This window comes from Leptopilina boulardi, unplaced genomic scaffold, assembly GCF_019393585.1.
Source record: "Leptopilina boulardi isolate dan_hultmark-lab unplaced genomic scaffold, ZJU_Lbou_2.1 LbouV2_213, whole genome shotgun sequence".
Taxonomy (NCBI): domain Eukaryota; kingdom Metazoa; phylum Arthropoda; class Insecta; order Hymenoptera; family Figitidae; genus Leptopilina; species Leptopilina boulardi.
In genome coordinates this window covers 2,799,019-2,810,107 of record NW_026137767.1, presented here as the reverse complement: position 1 = coordinate 2,810,107, position 11,089 = coordinate 2,799,019, and positions in this window count along the sequence as shown.

The window sequence follows — 11,089 nt, the reverse complement described above, 5'->3', positions numbered from 1 at the left end:
TCCTTTAACAAATCCATTTTGATTCTTTTGTTTTAGATGATTCTACAGTGAACACCGCAAAAAAACTTTTTTTTGGGGAGCCAGAGGAAATGTACTGTCACTCGATCAATTCTCAATATTTTGTAATGAAACTTTGGTGAAATACTGTTCAAATGTTGTACTATTATATAAAAATTTAATAAATATATTAACTCTTTCTGTATAGCCAAAAAAAGTTCGTAAAAATATGCATTTTTTCATGTAATTAACCTTACCCCCCCCCCTTAATGTAATATAAAGTACTTCCTTGCAAAACATAAGAATAATGTTCAAAAAAATATAAGAACTGTCTGAAAATATGAACCTATGCATTATATGCTTTAAAGACATGTGACTGTTATAGGTTAGGTAATTTCACTTTCTTCTTTGGTTTTCTCATAAAATTCTCAATGGATTGAGCTGTAATTTTGTGCTTGTTGTCAACCCTTCTGGAAGTAGAAAGATTCAAATCTTAACAGTTTAAAGGAAAAATTAGTCTTTGAATACTTTTTTAGACTCACAATCAATAATATTTTTAATCTGCTACTTCTCTAATTTAAATAGTAAATCTTTATTATGTCCATTACAAAATTGTATACATATACTTCTCCTTATCTATCCTTATGAAAATATTTCCATCTTATATTCAATTCTTATACAGTAAATTCTTCATTTTTAACCGCGACCTAATTTCTCTATTCGTTAAATATTTAAACACTTATTCATTATTACAATTTTGTTATCCTACATATTATCATTCATTTATTCTTGTTTCCAAATGAAACATCACAGAAAAAAGTTAGTGTTATTTTTGTTGCGGGTAATTTTCTCCAATGCTAAAACCCATAAGATTTAACCCAGATTTAGGATAAAATTTGTTGCCTGTTATTTTAACACCAATTCTGGTGATAAAATAACACTTTGTTTTTCCTGTCATGTCCGCCATCTTGAAATAACATAGATCAAATAAATTTCAAATAATAATACTGGTATACCCCCATGGGTCTTTACAATTTCTTCACAATCCCGGGTAGAAATTTTGTCATAGTCCAAACCTGGGCCAAATCGGGAGTTCATAAAATTGGCATGAAACGCCTTCACAGAAAAAAAGGTGGGCAAAAAGTTGTTAAGATAGAGGATAAAAGTCGTTAGGATACAGGGTAAAGGATAAATTTGTGCTGGATAAAAATTTTACTAAAATATTACTAGAAAAATGGATGTCATATTTGAGTAAACTGTCTAATTTTAATAAAAATATTAGTAATTTTACACTTAACTTATTAAATCCATAAATTTTATATAAATAACTAATTGCACGTGGAAATATTTTGCCTATAATTATTGTCTATTAATAAAAATATCTTTGACTAATATAACTGACAGCTGACGACAGTGGGTAAATAATCAGAACTGGGAAATTACAACTCAACGTCTGTATTGTTGCACGAAAGCAGAGTTGGGTAGTATCTGAATTTTTTGTGCATATTAGACTGTGTCAGTTCATCGAGATATTTCGAGTTCAAGATACAGCGAAACCTCTCATAAGACAATTTTAGTGGGGGGTTCTCTTAAAGCCGGTTTTTCGCGAGAGGAGAAATTGATGCGCAGTGACCGTTTGCACATGGCGGTCTATTTCAAAATAATGTTGGAGTTTATTGGAAATTATGTTAGAAGAAATAAAGAGATGAATATAAAAAATAGTAGAAAAATTACAGAAAGTAATCATAAATTTCTTTCTTGCATTTTGTCCATACCCAAAATTAGCCTTATGTTTATGCTATTGTGCTTTGATAGGTTTTGACAATTCTTTCTGTTTACATTCTCAGCCATATGCACCGCATGACGTAACTGCGCATGACGCAATATGTATCTAAAGTTTTAGGGAAGGGAAACACGATAGGGGAAATTTGTCTTATTAGAGGTTGTCTTATGAGAGGTTCGCCTGTATAACGTCAGAGGCCTGGAGAGACAACAAACAGACAATACAATGTTATTCTTACGGAGAAGAAAATTTGTTTCCATTTTCATCAATTTTATTCATACTTTAAACACGGAAAACGCTTGTTGACATCTAATAAAATTAAAATGTGTGTAAGAATAACATTGTGTCGTCTGTTTGTTGTCTCTCCAGGCCTCTGACGTCATATCTTGAATCGAAATATCTCGATGAACTGACACAGCCTAATATGCACAAAAAATTCAGTTACTACCCAACTCTGCTTTCGTGCAACAATACAGACGTTGAGTTGTAATTTCCCAGTTCTGATTATTTACGCACTGTCGTCAGCTGTCAGTTATATTAGTCAAAGATATTTTTATTAATAGACAATTGAGATGAAGAACGTAACGTTAATTGTTTAACGGTTACAAAAACCAATTTATTAAAGTTTGTTCAAATTTTAATCATTACCAATCGAAAGAGCATAAAAAAATGTGTCAGAATCCATGATTTTTATTCCAAATTTGATGTCGGAAAGATATGAAAAATCAAAATATTGAAGAAGTTATGGCTTCTCAAACTTAACGATCGCGTTAATGGGTGCTTATCATAGGTGCTTATTAAAGTTTGTTCAAATTTTAATCATTACCAATCGAAAGAGCATAAAAAAATGTGTCAGAATCCATGAGTTTTATTCCAAATTTGATGTCGGAAAGATATGAAAAATCAAAATTTAATTAAGCATCCGATAACGCAATCGTTAACGTTTGAGAAAGGTTAAATTAATTTTGATTTTTCATATCTTTCCGACATCAAATTTGGAATAAAACTCATGGATTCTAACACATTTTTTTATGCTCTTTCGATTGGTAATGATTAAAATTTGAACAAACTTTAATAAATTGGTTTTTGTAACCGTTAAACAATTAACGTTACGTTCTTCAGCTCAATTAATAGACAATAATTATAGGCAAAATATTTCCACGTGCAATTAGTTATTTATATAAAATTTGTGGATTTAATAAGTTAAGTGTAAAATTACTAATATTTTTAATAAAATTAGACAGTTTACTCAAATATGACATCCATTTTTCTAGTAATATTTTAGTAACATTTTTATCCAGCACAAATTTATCCTTTACCCTGTATCCTAACGACTTTTATCCTCTATCTTTACAACTTTTTACCCACCTTTTTTTCCGTGTTACCCGATTTGGGTCACAAGATAATAAGATAATAAGATAATAAGAATTAAATATTTTCTTAAAAGAGAATTTTTTTTTTAAGAAAATAATTATTTTTAAACTATTTAAACATTTAAACTATTAAGTTAATAGTATCACTTTAGAGGAGACACGCAATATCTCTGAATGATAGGCGCGTGATGTAAAATTATTATTTTCGTTTTGCGTATACGGATTATAAATTATCTAACAATTATTGCATACTACAGTGTTACGCTGCATTTTATCAATATTATTACGCATAAAGCATGAGCGCAAAATATCTTACCTGTATATTTGAACTTTTAATTATTTAAATAATACCAAATTTTTATTTAACAAACAGAAAGCTAAATATTTATAACTTTATCCAGGACAAGTTTAATAAATATGGCTTTTTTATGATAAAGTAGTTAAAATTATCATTTTTTTGTAGACAATAGTGTCTCTGACGAGATTAAATGTTCATAATAAATTATCTAAATTTCATCAGTTGATAGTCTTCTTACATCAGGTTATTACAAAAAAACATATGCTTTAAATTTTAATTCATATTCGTAACAAAATTGTTTTTTTTAAAATAATTATCTGCGGCATCTCGGTCGACATTTAAAAGTTCTTTACTGAATTTTTTAATGATTACATGTTGACAAAATGATTATACAAATTTTTATACATCTTAGCTTTTTGAAAAAAAAATGTTAACCATGGATCAACATACTCCGACAATCTTTTTAATTCGTTACCAATATATTTCGATGAATGCTTCACATTTCTGGGAAATAATTTATAAAGAATATAAACAAGGAGGGGGTTCCTTATGTTTATTTCATAAACATTTTGCTTCCTCATTGTGTGAAGCAAAAAATTTGCTTCCTCGTGGAAGCTATGAAATTCAATTGATTGATTTAAAACATTTCGAGTATAGAAAACTGTTTTAAATTAATTAAATTTTTTTTAAAAATTAAGAAAATTTTAATTCATTTTGGCTGTAACATACACTGAGAAAAATGTTTAGTCAGAGCAACCAAAATTTGGTTAAGCCAACAAAAAAATTTTGTTGGTATTTAAGCAACCAAACTATTTGTTTGAGTCAACCAAAAAATTTGGTTGAGTGTTTTTTGTTGGCATAACAAAAATGTTTGGTTCATCAAACCAACAGTTTTTTTGTTAGGTCAAAAAACTGATTGGTTGATAAAACAAACAGTTTTTTTTGTAAAATTAAAAATTTTATTCTCCCTTATCTCTTTTCTTTTTATCTTTTTTATTTATTTCATTATTTATTTATTATCAATTTAACATTGAATTTATATTTATCCCATTGAAATATTTATGGACTTTGAAAAATCTCATCTCCGCCTGGGATCGAACCTCTGTTTTAAAACTGAAGGTCAGGAGCTCTGACCACTGGACTACCCATTCTTGTAAGAGATTGAAACTTACTGTTCTCTTAAGCTATGAGCTGAGTGCGAATCATAATTGATCAGGATCTCATATAACATGTTTCTATATAGAAGAAAATTTGTTTTCACCGAGGGAGAATTTACTCTGGTAGTCAAGTGTACACTTGCCTGGTAATACTCAGTAATAGCTGTAATACTTTGTAATGTCTTGTAATAATAAGTATTATTGTGTAATACCATGTAATACTGTGTAATACTTGTAATATTGTGGTATTATGGTGTAATACTTTAAAATTTTTTTTAAAAATTAAACCAAAAAATGTTAAAAATATAAGTAAAAATTTTAAACACTTGTTCAAATGTAGCGCGGGAGTTGATGCTATAGTATAGCAACTTTGCCATAGGTGGCGGTATCGAATGTTTACAGAATCAAATCAGTAGATAGTTCTTTAGTAATTAGCCGAATTTTAGCTTTTAGCTACCTTATCGGAATAAGTAAAAAAAAATTGAGTACAGTAAGATATCTGCACCTGTAATTACACCTAAACATTTGAAATAATAGTTATTTACGTTTTAAAAAAGAGAAAATTATTATTTTCTTTTATAAGTAGGGTAAATGCACTAATTGCGGCGCGATTCGAGTCAAAACACCTTTGAAATAGAAAATTCGACACTTCTATTGTATAAACTCAATTTAAGATTTATTAAACTAAAAGGTTATGTTATTTAGATTTAAAAAATAATGTTTAACTTTATAAAAATCGATTATTTAAACAAATATGAGAAATTAAAACAAATACCGTAATTTTCTACACGGAGAGAAAAATCATACTATATTCACATGGGTTGTGTCACTCATTATTCACATCACCTGTGACGTGCTTTTTTTACACAAAATTCATGTGTTTATTGGGTCGTAGATTTCTATGCAAGAAAAGTATGGAACATGTACTATATTTGCTTCAAGTCCATGTAGTAAATACTCCCCTCTACTCAATGCGAAATTTACTTGAAATCCATCCGAAAAGCGCATGGATTTCAAGCAAATTTTATATAGAGAGAAGGAAGGCAATTTTATCATGTTTCTTAAGCGTTTATAGTTTACAGATCAATCAGAATTAGTATACATGTCTTTCTAATTTCACACAACGTTTATTCATGCAATAAACACAAGATTTCATGAAAAAATATCTTGCGTGATAAACGATTTTTACATGAAATAGTGTTATGTGAAAAAAGCAACAGTGGCTCATGTGAATATAGTATGATTTTTCTCTCCGTGTATTGTGGCGCGTTTGTATCAGTTTCGGTGACCAAAATTACGTGTATTTTGAAGATAATTTGCCCGTCGAAATTGGAGTCAATGGAAGTATTAAAAATGTTTCAATTACGGCGAGGGAAAAAATTTGATCTCAAATAATTTAATTAGTAATTGTTTAAATGTGCATTTCTACGTGAATTTTCACTTATTCAAATTTAGAGAGTAGCTTAAATGAATCTGTTTATAATTATAATAATATTTTTTTAATAAGTCATGTGGAGACGTGATAATATATTCTATTCCTGAAAACTCATTACTAGAATTTTGAAAAAATTTCTTTACTAAATTATAATTTATAATTATATATTCTATAAATTATTATATCATTTTCAACAAGAAATAAATTTTCTATCCTAAGTTTCACTAACCTAAATATATAAAACTTTTACCAATTTCTTTTAGAAAATTATTCAAAATTATACTGCGTATTCTTATACACTATAATTTATGTAAATCTTTTATTAAAATAAAAAATTTTGACTATTATTTATTTTCAATTTATTAAACTTTATCATCATTTCCACAGCACTTAAAATTGCATTATTATTAATAGTGTTTTATTTAATGAAATTAATTAAAAATTTATATTTGTAACTATACTTATTTTTTAATAGTTCATTATTAATTCAAAAATATATATTATTGTACATTTTCTTTTAAAAAATGTCGCAATGATAATCATACAAACCATTATTTTTAGAAGATAATATAGAATAAAAGATTGATTTTAGAAACTTTTTTTACAAAAATTCTATTTAAATAATTATATATTTTATAAACATTTACATATTATATAAACCGCGATATTATTTTATTATTACAGGAAACAAATTTTTTTTAAAATTTAAAAAATTGCTACAGTTGTTTATTGATTAGAAATTAACTAACTTCACTGCAATAATTATTTAAAATGTGACTTTTCACTGACGCAATTTCTAATTTTTCTTTACATATGTTGTCTTGAAATTAAAATTCTTTTGATAAGTCACGAAACATAGTATTTCATATTATCTTTAAATATTTTCAATAACTTCATTACATCAAACGTAATGTGCAAAAAGCACAAGTGAATAGTTTTTTGAAAGTTAGTTTTAGAAACTTTTATAATAATAATTTGCGTATTTATTGATTCTAATCACACACTTGCGTTTATAAAACTTTAGAAGATGAATAGAAAACAATATATTTACTATATATGTATAGGTATATATGAATATAGCTAATTTCACTAAGTCTCCTAAGTACTACTATTTAATTTTCAATAAAAGAATGAGGTTCAATAAGGCCGTTTTTGGGCCCTTCTCAAATCGGTTGATATTATGAAAAATTTGATCTCCTTAGTATGCCAGATAGACAATCTCTCTAAACCGTTTTTTGATTTATCAAAAAATACCGGAAATAACTCATCCTTAAAAATTGTAAAATACATATGAGAATCAGTACATCTTAGCAAAGATTAGTTAATTTTAATTTGTCATTGAAAAGCCCCGGTCACTTAACTTTCCAAAAACTTTGTATTATGTAGTAAAGAAAATATCCAATATGGAGATTGAATTTTTGAAAATCGAATCCAATTCGCTGCAAAATTGTTACTTGGGGGTTTTAGGGGTCGCTGATTACGAATTTGGTGTCAGATATGCAAAATTTTCAAAATTCAAAATGGCGGATTTAATATGTTGAAAAAAATATAAGTTGTGTAGTCATTCATTTGTTTCATTTCCCACTTGTGCTTCTTTGTGGCACTTAACTGTTATAAGTTATACTAAATCCCATATGTATTTTACAATTTTTTAGGATGAGTTATTTCCGGTATTTTTTGATAAATCAAAAATCGGTTTAGGGAGATTGTCTATCTGGCATATTAAGGAGATCAAATTTTTCATAATATCAACCGATTTGAGAAGGGCCCAAAAAACGGCCTTATTGACCCTCATCCTTACTTCAAGTTTTACTGATTTAATTTGAGAATTCACCACTAAACAGAACATGAAATTGACACGTCGTGAAACATAAGCAATTCTACAATTTGTCTGTGTAATTGCGCAGGAATAAACATTTTACTAACAAAGATAGATAGATCTGAACCAAAAAGTAGGTACTGCGACATATTAATTTCAATAACTTAAGTTCAATAACTCTCTAAACATAATTATTATTCAAAATTTAGATAATTCAAGCATAAAAAATTAACTATCAAAATTTATTAATAAAATAATTAATTTCATACCTTTTTTCGGTGTGGTAATTAACCCCTTCGCAGTCCAGTTAAAAATCGCTGGTAGGCCTAAAACGGTCCGAAAAAAAAGTTTCCAAAAAAATATGACTTCATCATATTTAAGGTTTTTGTGGTCGCTGAATTCGAATTTGAGGTCAGTTTTTCAAAATTCAAAATGGCGCATCCAATATGGCGGACAAATTTTTAAAAAATCAATCCAATTTGCCTGAAATTTGTTACTCGGGGGTTTTTGGGGTCGCTAAATTCAAATTTGAGGTCAGTTTTTCAAAATTCAAAATGGCGGATCCAATATGGCGGACAAATTTTTAAAAAATCAAACCGATTTGCCTGAAATTTGTTACTCAGGGGTTTTTGTGGTCGCTGAATTCGAATTTGAGGTCAGTTTTTCAAAATTCAAAATAGCGGATTCAAAATGGCGGACAAATTTTAAAAAAAAATTATAAAAATTTGTCCGCCATATTGGATCCGCTATTTTGAATTTTGAAAAACTGACCTCAAATTCGAATTCAGCGACCACAAAAACCCCTGAGTAACAAATTTCAGGCAAATCGGTTTGATTTTTTAAAAATTTGTCCGCCATATTGGATCCGCCATTTTGAATTTTGAAAAACTGACCTCAAATTCGAATTCAGCGACTACGAAAACCCCCGAGTAACAATTTGTGGTCAAAACGCATTAATTTTTAAATTATCCGCCATATTGGGTTGCCATATTGGATCCGCCATTTTGAATTTTGAAAAACCGACCTCAGATTCGTAATCAGAGACCCCGAAAACCCCTGAGCAACGAGTTTCATGTAAATCTGATAAATTTTAAGTTTTCATGGTCGCCATTTTGGGTCCGCCATTTTGTTTTTTTGAAATCTGACTTCAAATTTGGATTCAGCGACCCCAAAAATCCCCGAGTAACAAATTTCAGGCGAATCAAATTAAATTTAGTATTATTTTTTTGCGATGGCCATATATGGCCACTTGCACAAAGGTGGCACGACTTTTTCTGGCCACATATGGGCCCTGGACTGTCAAGGGGTTAATTAGCAATTTGAAGTCTACAGTACATAGAGAATTATGAGTTTGCTATTATATATATGAATAGCTAATTTTTTAGCTTTGGTATAGGCGTATAGGTAATGTTTAGCTGTGACAGCAAAACATATTAGCTTTGGAAGCTAATTGTTAGCTGCATTAGCTAACAATGATTGCTATCCATGTAATAACAATTATGGGGTTAGCTAATAGCTAACTTTTTTTTCTATGTAATACAAGTGCGTTAAATCATTGATTATACGAGTGTCATACAATATTTTTTGCAACACTAAATCACCTAAACTTGAAGATGCCAATTCCCAGGTGCGAATTGTCGGTTGGGCCATGGTCGGGCCAACCATGTGAATGTTCGGTCCGACTTTGGCAGCCGATGGTCGGCCGAACTAGCGAATTGATAACATCCGCCGACCAATGGCTGACAAAGTTGGACCGACCATTGGTACCAAAGACGGACCATCCATGGACGCCAAAGTTTTGCCGACCATGTCGGCAAACAATGAAGGTCGGCTTCACATTGGTAACCATTGTTGGCCCACCTTTGGTAGAAATGGTTGGACCGACCAATGGCTAAAAGAGTCGGGCCAACTATGGCTGCCAAAGTTAGGCCGACCTTTGGAAAAAATGTAAAAATTATTAATTATATTAATTAACATATATTGGGTATAGTCTGAAATTCAGACTTTCCTTTGGAAAAAATGTAAAAATTATTAATTATATAATTAACATATATTGGGTATAGTCTGAAATTCATCATTTATTTATTGCATACACATTAACATTTAAGACAATCTTATACATACATACATACATTTTAAAAATATTTATCGCTCGCAAGGATCGAACCCGCAACCTAACGCACCGAAGTCTAACACGCTATCCATTACGCCACGCTTACATGAAAGTCTACGGACAAAAATGATTTCATAAGCTCCAACTTCAGAAAAATCCAGTTTGTAATTCATGATGAAAAATAAATCAGATAATCCTTGTAATTTTTTAGTTAATCCATTTTAGTTAAATAAAATGTCACAAAAATTTTTTATTTTGGCCATGAATGTAAAGAAATTTACTTTACGAATATGATGGTCGGCCCAACTGCGGCCCGACTTTGGCTAGAGTCGGCCCGACCATTGGAAATTCTAATTTTTGAACTCCGGCTGCCGCAGTTTAACCGACCATCGGCCCGACTTTGGCCAGAGTCGGCCCAACCATTGGAAATTCTGAATTTTGAACTTCGGCTGCCGCAGTTTAACCGACCATCGGCCCGACTTTGGCCAGAGTCGGCCCGACCATTGAAAATTCTGGATTTTAAACCTTGGTAGCCACAATCGGCCCAACTTTGGGTGAAAGTAGTAACCAAAGTAGGGACAACTTTGGCTGCCGACGTCTTGGCAGCCGTAGATGTGCCGTCCATGGCCCGACCGACCAACTCTGGCTGCCGACCCTAATTCGCACCTGGGTTTAGGTGGAGTAGAGGAATTTTAAAATTAAAAGTTTGAAAACATTGAATTAGAAGAAATGTGTATTAAAATTATAAGTTTGTAGCCCTCTAACCTTCCTCTTTAATTAAACAATTATAACAATGCGGAAAGTATTCACTTTACGCATTGCTAGCAGTACATAAAGTAAATACTTTACGCGCACTGCTGTTATATAAAGATGCATTCTGCACACATTTTTTTGAAATTATTATATATTACAATAACATATTAGTTTATACTGATGTTCAGACAATACACTGAGAAAAATGTTTAGTCAGAGCAACCAAAATTTGGTTGGACCAACAAAAAATTTTTGTTGGTATTTAAGCAACCAAACTATTTGTTTGAGTCAACCAAAAAATTTGGTTGAGTGTTTTTTGTTGGCATAACAAAAATGTTTGGTTGATCAAACCAACAGTTTT